The 14,655-nt window shown below is 44.4% G+C and overlaps 1 pseudogene; it reads right to left on the minus strand.

The window, feature by feature from the left end:
- Window positions 1-10,295: 10,295 nt before the first annotated feature.
- LOC129405709 (60S ribosomal protein L21-like) lies at window positions 10,296-10,800 on the minus strand (annotated as a pseudogene).
- Between the last annotated feature and the right edge of the window lie 3,855 nt (window positions 10,801-14,655).

The following is a 14,655-nucleotide window of genomic DNA, read 5'->3' on the forward strand; positions in this document are numbered from 1 at the left end:
ATAGGCTGTAATCAGATATGTGCCTTAGCCATCCTGCTGTGATTGAGCAAGGGACCAGCTAGAGAGAGGAAGGCAGGAAGAACAGCTAGGAGCTGACTCATTACCAGGATGTGAAGTCAGGATTTCTGGGCTGGAAGAAGAGAGAAGCAAGCAGGAAAGGCTCATTGCAACTTGGTACGTGGAAGTGGAGCTGAGAGAGGAGTCAAGAGTATTTTGAGGGTGTGGAACTGTATGGGGAGAAAGTAATGTTGTGAACAGACAGAGGGAGGAGGGTATGGTAATGGGGAGAGAATCCCATTAGTAGGAAGAGTTCTGCTTACTCATACTAAGTCTTATACTCATGGAGAAACAGTGCACCTACCTGGGAAATGTGGAGTCTGCAATGTTTGGTGTGTTTGTGGATGCTAGACCATTGCAATAAACTGTAAGAGGGCTTGGGACTGAATTTCGGAGAAGTGGGAATCTTATTCAGCTTTAAAAACTGCTGTCTTCAACCCAATTTTTTTTTTTCAGTTTTTCTGAAGGAGTATCAAAGGCATATCTCTACTTGGCACCCTAGAGACGGGTGAAGAGGATATTATCTGTACCCTTCTCAGTAATTTTTTTTCCAAATGCAAACACCTTAACCCAGAATTGCTGGTCCCACTGGCATTTCCTTTCTGGAGGCTCAGAGAATGACGCAGATGGGAAGGGTCCAGCCGGCCTCCCACCGCCCATTCATGCTCAGAGGCGTTTGTTCTTTTCTGCCCTCATGTTTGATAGCAGGCTTCAGGCTCCCTCGCAAATGTAGCATTGATCCCAGAGCAAATATGTTTTGGCTTAGCACTGAGTCCACTCACATGAAGGGAGAGAATTATTTAAATTATTGAAACACCTTAATCCTCAAGCCCACATACATATTACTTTGAACTAATAGTTTTGTGCACTCTGGCTTCTGTGCTCCATCTCCGGAGTGGTTAATGTCTCTTGCTGCCACATACTTTAAAAATTCAGACTTGGAAATTTTCTTTTGTGTTGAACTTGCAATGGAGTATTGGATTCCTTGGTTCATTTAAAAAAAAAAAGAAACCCTTTATCAAAATGTTAAGCTTCGTTAATTTGCATAAAATATTTCCTCCGCAATTTACTCTCTATTACTTTTGAAACGCAAATTGCCTCTGCGGCAGTGTGGGGTGGTTGTAATGGCACGCAAGCTATTAGAGCTTTCGGTTCTAGGGATGAGCAAGTCTCAGGTTTGAGCTCAAGGAAATAAATTGAATCTTGTCTCTTCTCCCTCCTTTGGGTGATCAGAGCTTATGGAGAAGCAAAGGCAGCAAAGGCAGCAGGGGTGCAGAGAAAGGGTTCGAGGGACTGGATGCTGCTCCTGGCCGGAAGCTGGGAGTATGGCTGTGTGCTGAGGTACAGAGGAGGTAGGAAGGAGAGCCCTGTGGTGTCTCAGGAAGAGACTCAGTGACAGCAACAGCTTACAGGCTTACACAGGGTGTCCAGAGCTCCCCCCATCACTGCTCTGTGGCCTGGCCTTTACGGCTTCCCCACCAGTCCAGCATTGACTCTGCATTCAGAGAGGCAGGGTAGCTGGTGAACGTCACTGCAGAGAGAAGCAGAGTAGATGGTGAACGTCACTGCAGAAACCAGCAAGCTTCAGTGTCCTGGGGCAGCTATTGGAAAAGCAAAACCTTGATGTTCCTCAACATCAAGGGCCAGGATGGTCCCTCGTTTGCCCAGAAATACTACCTCTAAGCGGGCTGTCGATACCTGAGCCAGGTAGTACAGCAGAGCTGCGCTGGCCTTAGACTCGCATCCAGGCAGAGCTGCCCAGCCTGAAAAACACGCATGTTCCCACAGAGCAGATGGGCAGGCCTGGCCATAGCAGGCAGAGGCTGGCTCCTCACGCTCCCTTTTCTTAGAAAGGGAAGAACTCAAGGGAAGAGGGAGGCCTCTCTGGTTGGGGAGGGGTCTTCCCTGCGCGAGAGACGTTCCTCTCAAGATGTATCCAGCACATTTTCTCTGAAAGCTCAGAGGGAGCTCCTGTTGCTTGGAGCAAATGAATGTGTTCGGTGGAAGGTGGGGTTCGCGTGCAAGGAGATGGGGTTATATTTAGACCTGTGTAATTAAAGACCCATTTATGTCTGAGCATCCTTAAACAGACAAATATAAAACTCATGAATACCAAATTCTATTTGGGTAGCTGGCTGGAAGCATGCGCGCGCACACACACGGTCTGCTCAAGAGGAAGAAGCAGCCGACCGCCATCTCCACTCAGGTCTGATAAATGAGAGGCCTCATGACATAGGGCGAGAAGAAAGAACGTTGGCTTCTTGGCCTCCTTTTACTGTCTCTGCTTTTGAGGGCCTGAGTCCCTGGTGGAGCATGAAATGCAGGAGGATTCTAGATTGATATCAGCAAGGGAGAAACCAACATTTCTTCTGAATTGCTTTTCCCTTGGGACCCAAGTAGATGTGATGTTCACATCTTAACCAAGAAATAAAAAAGATTTGTACTTGTGATATTATAAAACATATATTTGGTCTTTGTCCTTGGTTCAAGCACAGTTCTTAAAACCCTTGGGCTTATCTAAATAATGAATATGTCTTTTGTTATTATAATGGGTCCTTTCCACCCTATTTGTACTAATGAGGTGACTAGGGTAGCTTGAGGTCAGAGGCTATGACCCTAGAGAACTGTTCTGTGATTGGAGGACTGGAACTGTCCCTCCCACACTCTAGTCCTTGGTGAGGGGGGTATGGAAGGTTGAAGCCAATCACCAATGGCCAAAGGTCGAATGTACCTACTTAGTGAAACTCCCAGAGACCTCACCCCCCTTCAGGTGCTGGGATGGATGCTGTAGAGGAGCTCCATAACCCTCCCTCCAGCCCTTGCTCTGTAAATTTTTTCTACTTGGCTCTTGCTAAGTTGTATCCTTTATAATAAACAAATATTGGTAGATGAAGTGTTTTTCTGAGTCCTACAAGCTGTTCTGTCCAACCTGAAATCATGTGAACCCACAATTTATAGGTCAGTTGTACAGGTGTCTGAACTCCGTGACTGGTACTAACGTCGAGGCATTCCTAAGAGACTGCTTGTGGCGTCTGTTGCAAGGTCTGGAGTGCTGACATCAGAAATGCACAGAGGAGCCGGAGTGACCGTAGAGCAGGTAGAGCTCTTGCTACACACGTGGCCAACCTGGATTCAATCCCTGACACCATATCTGTTCCTGCAAACCCCATCAGGAGTGATTCCTGAGCACAGACCCAGGAGAAAACCCTGAGTACCAACCTCGCCCTCCCTCCCCCACACACCTCCACCACAAAGAAGTGAATGATTGATCGCCAATGGGTGTGTGGAGAGTTGGAGGATTGGTTTGTGTGAGAACATCCCCACTGGCCCCCTATAGTGGTGCTAGAATAGCAGAGAAGGAAAGCAGCTCAGCTTTTATTCACAAACTGTATGTGTTACCTTATAGATACTTCCAAAAAAAAAAAAAAAAGAGAAAACACAAGTTCCAAAGCTCTCAGGAGCAGAGTCAGGGTTGTAATGGTACAAGCTGGGAGAAGTTTGTGTTTTCAGTGAGTGAGTGGTGGGGAGAAGCAAATCTTGGGGCTGCCTTCCTCCAGCCCATCTCGCCTTCCAGGTTATCCTGTGAAACAAGGCAGCCCCGCTGATTTCCCAACATCTCTGGATTCCAGATAGGCTGGGATTGAACCCCTGGCCCCACCAGTTGGCCACTCTGCCTGCCTTCCTCTGTCCTTTGAACTGCTACCAACAAGGGGATAGTGTCCTACCCCACCCAGCATCTCTGGCCTCTGTAAGCAGCTCCCAAAAGGAAGAGCAGGCCAGGGGAATCCCGACTATGGCGTCATCATAGTCCTCAGGAGGGACTGCACAGGAGAGGGTCAGAGCTAGCGGCCACAGGAGCAGGTGCCTCTGAGTGACTCTTGTCCAGGATCCTCTTGGAGAGAGAGAGACCTGCTTCTCACTGTCTGGAGGGAAGTGACAGATTCAGGACTCCACTGAACTTGGTTGAATAGAGTGAAAGGCTGCTGCCTATCAAGAACTCAGAGGAAACCCCTGAAAAAGAGGACTTGATCTGCTCGGGGTTTTAGCAGGCTATGTTCTGAGCCCACACTGGGCCACGGGTGCAGGGAAGCACGGAGCTCTCCGGCTGTGTATGAGAGAGGAGAGGAGAAGTACTCATGCTGGAGCACTTGATTGCGCAGGAGCCTGTGAGGGTTTGAGAGGAGGGGGCCAAGAGAGAAACCGGGTATATGCACTGTGCACTGGGGCTCTGACAGCTCCCCTACAGAGTTTCCTGAGACTGTTCGGCCCATCAGGTTTCAATATTATCTGGTCCTTTCTCCTCCCAAAGTATGCTGAGTTCTAGTCTAATATATGGAAAATGTATGCAAATAAGGTCTAGTTTGTAGGACTTGGTGAGTGCTCTAAGAAGGTCTAATGTGTGTTTTTTTTTTTAAGGAAGATAATGTAAATTTGAAATGTTAAATTGAGGGTAAGAGGTGAGTGACTTTCTTGGAGGGACTGATTCAGAGGCAGATTCAAGCATTAGTGGATATTTGGCCCACTAGGTGGCCCTTGCCCCCTTTTCAATTTTGAAAGTCTCTTATCTGCTGAGAAAGTTTTGGAGTGGCATTTCATCTAGGACCATTTTCTGATAATCAGCTGAGTCTCCTCTACCCTTGCCCAACCCACTCCCCGTCCTGGTTCATGTGCCTCTGTCCTTTACTGACTAGTTTCTCCTTTGGCTTAGAGAAGTCTGCCTTGGATGCTCTCCAGGAGCATTTGTAACTGTGAGTCCCAAGGGTTCTTCCAAGCAGAGCCTAACCCACAAGGACATCAGTAATTGAGTTTAAGGTCTACCTAGATAAACTCAGAACGTTGTCATCCAGAGATCCCTAACTCAGTTATATCTGCAAAGGCCTCCTTTTCAAGTAAGGGTGCATATACAGATTCTAGGGATTAGCACACATATGTATCTTTTTGTTTCTCTTTGAGTCATACCCAGTGATGCACAATGGTTACTCCTGGCTCATGTACTCGGAAATTACTCCTTGTGGTGCTTGGGGGACCATATGGGATCCTGGGAATTGAACCCAGGTCAGCTGTGTGCAAGGCAAATGCCCTACCAGTTGTGCTATCGATCCAGCCCCATATATATATTTTGAAGATCCTTTATCCCACTCTACAGGGGCCAGAGAGAACCAGGGAGACTGATTAGGACAATCTAGCCAGAAGAGGATCCAGAGTTTATGAGGAAAATGGATGGAAAATCAGAGAGTTGACTGATTACAAGTGCAGAAAGGGAGAGAACGAGAGCAAGAGGGAGAGGGACAAGAATAGAAAGAGAAAAGAGAGCAAAGTCTGAATACTTATGATGTTTTCTGTGAACAGTTGAAAAGATGGATCACTTTTGAGTTGCAGAAGATTGTGTCTTTTGTTTGAGTCATCATCCAAGGTTACTTTTGGTAGGGCAGCTCTGTAGTTGGATTTCGGATATGTGAGGAATGTCAGTGTGAAGTCTGTTGGGTCAGCATTCATGTGGTGCTAGTAAGCAGGCAGTGGGGGTGGTCAGTCTAGAACTGAGGGGAGATGCCTAGACTGGAGCTGTGAATTTGGGAAAAGTCTATGTATGGAAGACTCCTAGCACTGTGGGATAATGTTCCTTAGTCCAATGGGAAACTCAGTGTGTAAAGCACATGGTGTGGTTTCATAGTTCAGGCATGAGATTCGTCCATGGTATTACTTCCCTGATCAGTTTCTTGGCATCATGTAAGGAGCTTATGTGATGCCGAAATGCTGAAATGCAGAATCAGGCTAGAGAGAATGCTATAGCACTTGTCTTGCATGCGATTGACCTAGGTTTCATCCCCAGAACCCTGTGTAGGCCCCTAAGCCTCTCTAGGAGTGATCCGTGAGTGCAGAGCAAGGAGTAAGCCTTAAGCATAACTGGATGTGGCCCCCAAACCAAAAATAAAGAAAAAGGAAAAAGAAACAGAAGAGATGCAGACTCTCAGACCCCAGCCTGACCCGTATATAGAAACTGCGTGTGGTAAGGTCCCGGGTGATTGGGAAGCATCAGTCTCATCAGTGTAATCACCAACTTCACTCAAGATGTTTCTGGCATGGGGCCTAATTCAGATTTTCTGGGAACAATCAGCATGCCTGCTAGAGTGGAACAAAGAATCCCAGAGTATGCTACAGAGAAGGGTCAACCTTTTGTTCTTGTGACATTCAGGTTCCTTCATTATGACTCTTGTGAGTGGAGGCTCCTGGCCATGCACAGGAGCCCTTAAGGTGCTGAGAATCCAGACTCGGGCTTCTGCAGGCAAAGCACATGCCCCAGCCTGTTGAACCATCACCCATTGTGACAGTCTTAAAAGTATCTTCGTGGTCTAATGAAGTGTATCAGCCCCAGAGAAAGCAGGTAAGTGGGACAGGGCCGGGAGGTGAGAAGTGATCTTGCTTGCTCACCTAAGTCCTAGGTACCTGTGTTCTCACATAAGGGTTCCTTGTACTACTGGTTTATTTTTCAAATTTCTTCTACCCCTCCCCCCCTTTCTTCCTATCATTCAACAGGTACAACCTTGCAGAATCTGAGGCCAGAGAGCTGGCTCAGTGTAGGAGGCCCAGGTTCAGCACCATGTGGTCCACTAAGCGCCATCAGGAGTGACCCCTGAACCCGAGTCAGCAATAAGTCCTGAGCACAGCTGGGTATGGGGTCCCACCCTCCTGCCCAAGAATGAGGGTTCCACAGGCGAGTGAAATTGTCTCTAAATTAAGTAAAATGTGCGTCCTCTTAAAAACCTCTACAGCAAGTTGGAAGGCAAATTTAGCACCGCCCCCCCTCCTTTACGCCAGTTCAGAACATGCCAGAATAAAGTATTAATCTTTGTGCATGGAGGTGAATGAACTTCTATTAGATGTTCTCTTCACAGCTTGAGGACAGAGGTACTGAAGTCATTTATTTGAACCCATGATTGAAGAAATCCACCTTCAAGCATTCGATTAATGGGGATTTTGATGGTTATGCCTTTTTGTAGTACATCTCTACCAGGAGACTTCTCTTTAACTATAACTTCCAGAAGTGAAGGCATATTTCTCCCTCATTGACCCTATGATCATTTCAGAGACAAGGCTTTGTAGTCAGTCAAGTAGAAGCAGGACTCACTCTTAACTTGCCGGCAGTATGGCCAACTGTCCCTGTTTGTCCATGATCAGGGGTTTCCTGTCCCCACCATTATTGCTTCCTCTGCTGTCATCACTCATAGCTTGGTTAGAGGCTTATTGATTTGATCTTGTGTGTGTGTGTGTGTGTGTGTGTGTGTGTGTGTGTGTGTGAGTGAGTGGTGCTAGGGGACCTCAGTACTTTAACACTGAGCTACACCCCTGATCCTAGAGTCTCTTGCTTTTATCGATCATTACAAAGATCAGTTTTTGGTTCAATTGCTAATTGACTTCCTGTTATCAACTTTACTGATTTCTTATATAATTGTTATTATTTGTTTTATTTAAATATTCTCTCTCCCTTTTTCAGTTTCTTAAGTTAGAATTAGATTGACTTTAGACTTTAATTTGGAAAATATACATATTGATGAGTTGATATACATTTTCATAAATTAAAAAATATTTTAAGTTTTCTCTTAAAATTTTCTTTGGCCCATATTTTAATTTTTTTTTGACTATTTTTATTTTGGGACATCCCAGCAATACTTGGTCAACCATGAGCACAGTTCAGCATTCGGGCCCGAGAATGTGGGGCTGCTCTAACTTGTGCAATTCTGGGGAGCACCAGGATATCCTGGCATTGCCTGGGAGGTGCAGGATTACCCAGCACCTTATTTTTCTCCAACAGTTTGGAATTGTCTTTTTCTTTTTTCTTACTGATTTCTAGTTGAATTCCATTCTGGCTTGAGAGAGCAGGCATTGTATTCTTACTCTGTGAAATTTGGAATGATGTTTTTGTTTGTTTTTTTGTGATGCTAGGGAGATGATCAAACCCAGGGCTTTACACATGCAAGTAAGTGCTCTAATGCTGAGCCCCACCCCCCACCTAACAGCATGTTTCTATGACAGAGAATGTAATTTGTTAGTGGATCTTCTTGGAGAGCCTGAGAAAATGCTTTCTGTTGTTGGAAGTCTGGGGATGTCAAGGATATCTGAGTTGATTGGTGGTGCTATTGAATCTTGATTTTTTTTTTTTGGCTTTTTGGGTCACACCTGGCACTGCACAGGGGTTATTCCTGGCTCTGCATTCAGGAATTACTCCTGGTGGTGCTCAGGGGACCATATGGAATGCTGGGAATCAACCCGGGTTGGCTGTGTGCAAGGCAAGCGCCCTACCTGCTGTGCTATCGCTCCAGCCTCTGAATCTTGATTTTTAATCCATGCTAACAGTTTCTCTTTCTCCCTCTGTTTCTTTTCTTTTCTTTCTTTTTTGTTTTCTTTTTTGTTTGTTTGTTTATTTTTTTAGTCAACACATAGCAGTGCTCAGGGCTTTTTCCTGGCTCTGCATCAGAGCCCACTCTTAGGGATGTTCAGGGCATACTATATGTGGTGCCAGAGATCATACCCAGGTTGGCCACATTCAAAGCAAGCACCTTCCCCACTGTACTATCTCTCCAGCCTTGAAAAAATCTTTTTATAAATTAATATACTTAGACCATTGATGTTTAAGGTGATTATTGATATAATTATTTCTTGGTCATATTTTTTATTGTTTTTATTCATTATTGTTGTACTTTTATTTGTTTTGTGCCTTCCATTATATTTTCTGCTTTCTATGGTTTATTTGAGCATTTTATATGGTAATTGTCTTCATTTTTTATTTATTATTTATTATTATTATTATTATTATTATTTTGCTTTTTGAGTCACACCTGGCGACTCACAGGGGCTACTCCTGGCTCTGCACTCAGGAATTACCCCTGGCGGTGCTCAGGGGACCATATGGGATGCTGGGAATCGAACCTGGGTCGGCCGCGTGCAAGGCAAACGCCCTACCCGATGTGCTATCGCTCCAGCCCTGTCTTTACTTTTTAGTATGTGAAGTGTGAAATTTCTTTTCCTTTTTTTTTTTTTTTTTGGGTCACACCCAGCGATGCTCAGGGGTTACTCCTGGCTTTGCACTCAGGAATTGCTCCTGGCAGTGCTTGGGGGACCATATGGGATGCAGGGGATCGAACCCGGGTCGGACGCGTGCAAGGCAAACGCCCTACCCGCTGTGCTATCGATCCGGCCCTCTTTTCCTTTTTTACAGTGCCAGGGACTGCACCCAGGTCTCATGTATGCAAGGCCATGAACTTCTACTAATGCGTCACACTCCCAAACACTAGACTGGATTTTGTTATTGTTTTTATGGGTTGCCCTCAAGTTTGCAAAATAGATTTATAATTAACTCAGGTCTGCTTTCAAGTAATATACTACTTCAAAAGTAGAACTTAGTACCTTCTAATAATATACATTTTTATGTTCTTTGTCATACCCCATTATCATTGCTGTCACTATAGGCAGGTTATATTTATTAAATACACTATGCTGTTGTAATTTTGAGCAAGTTATTTTCTTTCTTTTTTTTTCAGGGGCTGGTTTTCCTTTTTTTTTATTTTATTGAATCACCATGTGGAAAATTACAATGCTTTCAGGTTTAAGTCTCAGTTATACATGCTAAAACAACCATCCCTTCACCAGTGCCCATATTCCACCACCAAAATTAAAAAAAAAAAAACCACCAAAACCCCAGTATACCTCCCATACCACACCCCCCCCAACTGATAAATTTCACTTTACTTTCTCTTTACTTTGGTTACATTCAATATTTCAACAAAAACCTCACTATTACTGTTAGGAGTACCCCACTAGAGTCAGACCTGTTGTGAAGGGATATGAGGTCAGTTTTGGATTTCTGTATTTTAGCAACTAAGTCCAGGGAAATTTCTTCCAGATATTGGACCATTGCAAGCTTGTAACTCTCATCTGTGGTCATCATAATATGGCGGTCGCCACGCCCTTCATCCCTGGCAAGGAAAAAGGCGCACGAGAGAAATACCTTTTCCCTCCTGGGCAGGCATGGAGCCTCGGCTTAGTTCTCAGTCTGGAGACATTCTGCAAGGAGCTGCCCATACCAAAAGTAGTTTAGCTGGCCTCTGGAGTCATGCTCTTGCAGCTGCGTAGAGACAGCACATGTGCGACCCCCAGGATCACATCTTGGTGGCCTGAGCAAGTTATTTTCTTTTTTTTTTTTTTATAGTCCAGGAGTCTCTTTATTTTTAAACAAACACTCCTCATGCCATGAACTCATAGGGGATGGGCTCCAGCAGCTCAGTTCCTTTCCATTGGTTCTTACAAAGTGGGCTTCTCTGGGTGGAGCAGGCTGGCGCTTCAGTTGAACCCAAGTCCCTTTCTCTTTGGCTTCCTTCTTTTTTTGATCATTTTCCTTCACCCGTTTCAGGAAGCTGTCTCGACTCTTAGAGTGCTTAATATGCTCAATGCGGACATTAATTCTCTTGGCAAGAATCTTGCCCTTGACTTGTTTGTTAACAACAATGCCAACAGCATGCTGGGTAACATTGTAGACTCTTCCAGTTTTGCCATGATAACACTTGTGGGGCATTCCTTTTTGGACTGTGCCCATTCCCTTTATGTCTACAATATCACCTTTCTTGTATATACGCATGTATGTGGCCAAAGGAACAACTCCATGTTTTCTGAAAGGTCTAGAGAACATATAGCGAGTCCCCCTCCGCTTTCCTTTTGTGTTGGTCATTTTGGCGATTTACTGGGCGCTGGCGGTTCGCAAGTTATTTTCTGTTTGAGCAATAGAGACTAAGAAAAGTAAAAGTTTTAAATTTCACTTTCACTTCTCTAATGTTCTTCTCTTTATGTAGATACAAGTTTCTGCCACGTGAATTTTAATTCTCTAATGATCCTCTTTAAACCAACCTTCTTCCTTCCCTCCTCCCTCCCTCCTTCCTCCCCTCCCTCCCTCTCTCCCTCCCTCTTCTGCCTTTCTTCCTTCCTTCCTTCCTTTCTTTCTCTCTCTTTCTTCCTCCCTCCCTCCCTCTCTCTTCCTTCCTTTCTTTCTTCCTTCCTTCCTTCCTTCCTTCCTTCCTTCCTTCCTTCCTTCCTTCCTTCCTTCCTTCCTTCCTTCCTTCCTTCTTTCTTTCTTTCTTTCTTTCTTTTTTTCTTTCTTTCTTTTTCTCTCTTTGTGCTTGGGCCATGCTGTTAATGCTCAGGGCTTACTCCTGACTCAGTAGTCTGGGGTCACTCCTGGTGGTACTTGGGGTACCCTATAGGTTTGGGCTGTTGAGGACTGAATCTGGGTAGGCCACATGCAAAGCAAGCACCCTACCTGTTGTATTGTCTTTCCGGCTTTCAACATTTCTTAAAAAGTATACTGGTAATACACTTTCTCAGTTCTTGTTTATATGAGAATGTTTTAATTTCTTTTACACTTCTGAAGAATAATTTTATAGGATACAGAATTATAGGTTGATAATTATTTTCCTCTCAAACTAAATATTTTTCTTCTAAATGGATTTGATAATTTCAGATTTAGTCTTTTGCTTTCTTTAGGTGAGGCAATTTTTTCTTTTTGGCTCTTTCAATTTTCTTTATCTTTTTTTGGCTTCAACATAATATACTAGGCATACGCACATATTTGATCATCATAGTTGGTTTCTCTTTTTCTGTATTTATGGTCTGGTACCTAATATTAATGTGAGGAAAAATTTCAGTCATAGCTCTGATCCTTTGTTTTATCCCCATTTGGTATTCCCTATTGTGTGTATGTTAAATTTTCATACTGTCCTACAGTTCTTGAAATTTTTCACCCATTTCTTCCTGTCTTTCTTGTTTTTACCTTTTGGTATTAGAAGTTTTCACTAACAGATGATCACTCTCAGAGATGATTTTTTTAAAAAAATTTTATTAGTGAATCACTGTGAGTTACAGTTACAGACTTACAAACTTTTGTGCTTGCATTTCAGTCATACAATGGTCGAGTGCCCATCCCTCCACCAGTGCCCATTTTCCACCACCAATGGTCCCAGCATCCCTCCCACTACCCCCACCCCGTCCTCCCCTTACCACACCCCACCTCTGTGTCAGGGCATTCCCTTTTGCTCTCTCTCTTTGGTACATCTACACAATCAGAGATGTTTTTGTTAGACTTCCCCCCCTCCCCCGCCTTACTAATAAGCCCATAAGCCCATTACTTTTTCACTCTTTTTTTCATTTCTATGATTACATCATCTGTCTGTTCTTGTCTACTGTCTGCTTTCCCATTAAAATTCTTAGCATAGAAATCATGGTTCCAAAAATTCCTTTTCTGATCATTGTAGCATTCTTGCCACATCTGACTTTGGTTCTGATAACAGTCTCTTCGAACTGTGTTTTTAAAAATGTTTTGTATGCTGGCAATTTTTTCTTGACACCCAGTTCAAGGCAGCTGTGATAAAGAGGACTTTAATGGAGCACTCGAAGGATAGGGAGAGGGGGTATTCTATTGTTTGGATTAGGTCACTCTCTTCTGGAGAATTGGTGTGCCTGGGATTTATTTTAGAGTTTCCTAGAGATGGTTCCCTTTATACGGGACAGGTCTGACTGGTGTATCTCCCTCTCCCCGGTGGAGTAGGCTGGCTCTATCAGCGAACTTGGTCTGAAAGGATAGCCTCTCTTTTCTTTCTTTTTCAAATATTTTTTCATTCCCATTTCTTCAATTATTTCATGGTCCCTGATTTGCCTGCCACATTATCAGAAATATTAAGCACATCATTATCTTCCAAAGACCACAGCAGAGACACAGCAAAGACATTTTTTTATGAAATAGTGATGTGTCCACTTGAACACAAACAAACCCTAATTTCCCAAAGCCTAGCTCTAGTTTGAAGAATTGCCTGATTTATTTTCAAATTGAATTTTGCTGTCAGAGAAGCTGCCAATACTTACTGCCAGTGTTGTTATTTTTCTTTTCATATTTTAGTCTTAGCTCTTGAGTATAAAAAGCCCTCTCCTGCCTTCCTTTCCCGGAGTTGGGTTTCAACTGCGTGAGCAGACTGTACAATTTTGCATGGGGTTAAGTCTTCACAGGAAAGGGGAAGCTGCTGGCTCATTATCTCTTCTTGCAAATAACAAGTTTTCCGTGGCGAATAGATAGAAAGAGAGGTTAGACAATCCGAAAAAGTAGGAAGGGCGTGAAGAGGTCTCTTGTTTCTACCCTGTCCACTGGAAGGACTACAGTCGACTCATTTCAAATAGAAAAGGGGATGTCACAGTGTCTTATTCTGAAGAGGCTTTGGATAAGGTCTTCAATTTCAAGCCAATTTGGTCAACAGCTGAAGGACAACACAATATAACTGATGTGGTGTCAAGCACTTGGGGTCAGTCAGGCAAGTGAGTAATCAAATCAGGGATTCATGCTACTGAGAAAATGAAGTGGGGAGCTGTGGTTTTGGCTAGCTCTCCCAAGGGGGGGTGATGGGCAGGGGGTGGCTGGGTTCGATGAGATCTTATTCAAGATGAGTTCTGGATTCTGATCATTTCTTTAGATGTAAACAGTCATTCTATCCCCCACACAGCTGAGAAATAGCAAAAGTCTACCTACTGGGCGATCATGTTCTAGGGGAATTGATATTCGAGTTCCATACCTAGAGATGTGTCCATCTTATTCTCTTCAATGGAGATAACTTGTGGGCTGAGCACATACTTTACGTGTGGGAAGCCTGGCTTCAATCCCTGCTGCTGCACGGTCCCCCTAGTATCCCGGGGTCCATCCCAAGACCACAGCGAGGAGTAGCCCCTGAGCACGGCTGGGGGTAGCCCCAAGACAAAACCAAAGAAAGTGCATTTTACGTACTGGAATGTGGAGATCCTGGGGCTGAGGAGAACTATGGCCCCTCACCATCTGTGCTTTCTGGCAGAGCCCTGCCCTCTCTGTCACCACAGGGACTGGCTCTCCACAGCTGAGCCAGAGGAGCGCTAAGGGCTCTCATAGACCTCGGGTATTTAGCATGAGAAATCTGCCCTAAGGCTGAGCCTGTTCCATCTCCCTGGAAGCAGGATGGAATCCTCAGGTTCACTAGTTGCTTCATTCCAGTGATGATGAAACGGCAGTGGATTTCTTCTCCTGTGAAGAAGGGACAACCAAGAATGTTTGGAGGTTTGGGGGAGGCCTCTGCCAGCCCACTTTGGGATGCTTCTTCTTCCTAGACAAACTTCATTCTTTCTGGTCCTTATAACACATGCGTGCTCACTTATATATATCCCCTCCCTCACCATTCTCTTTCCAGGGGTCCAACACTGACCTCCTTGGCTGTTTTTTTGAAGGTGATGAGTCAAACAACCTTCCCTCATTTCCAAAAAGTAGGTCAAGCGTATCAGGCGCTGCGATCAGGTTATTTAATCTTCAGATATTAACTCCCGCCTATTTTGCAGCTTCCCCCAGGGAGTCTGCAATGAGAAGGGATGCTTTATAGCTGGAAATGCGTGTTTGATGATCTCTGCTTCATTACATTGGAATAGAACCCATCATTTGTTCTTCTAATAGAAACTTGAACGACACATCATATATTAACACTCTGTTACAGTGTCTCTGGGAGACACCTAAGTAGCCAAAAAGAAGCCCTGCCTCTCCCGAGCTTCAGC

Source organism: Sorex araneus, chromosome 6 (genome assembly GCF_027595985.1).
Source record: "Sorex araneus isolate mSorAra2 chromosome 6, mSorAra2.pri, whole genome shotgun sequence".
NCBI classification, from domain to species: domain Eukaryota; kingdom Metazoa; phylum Chordata; class Mammalia; order Eulipotyphla; family Soricidae; genus Sorex; species Sorex araneus.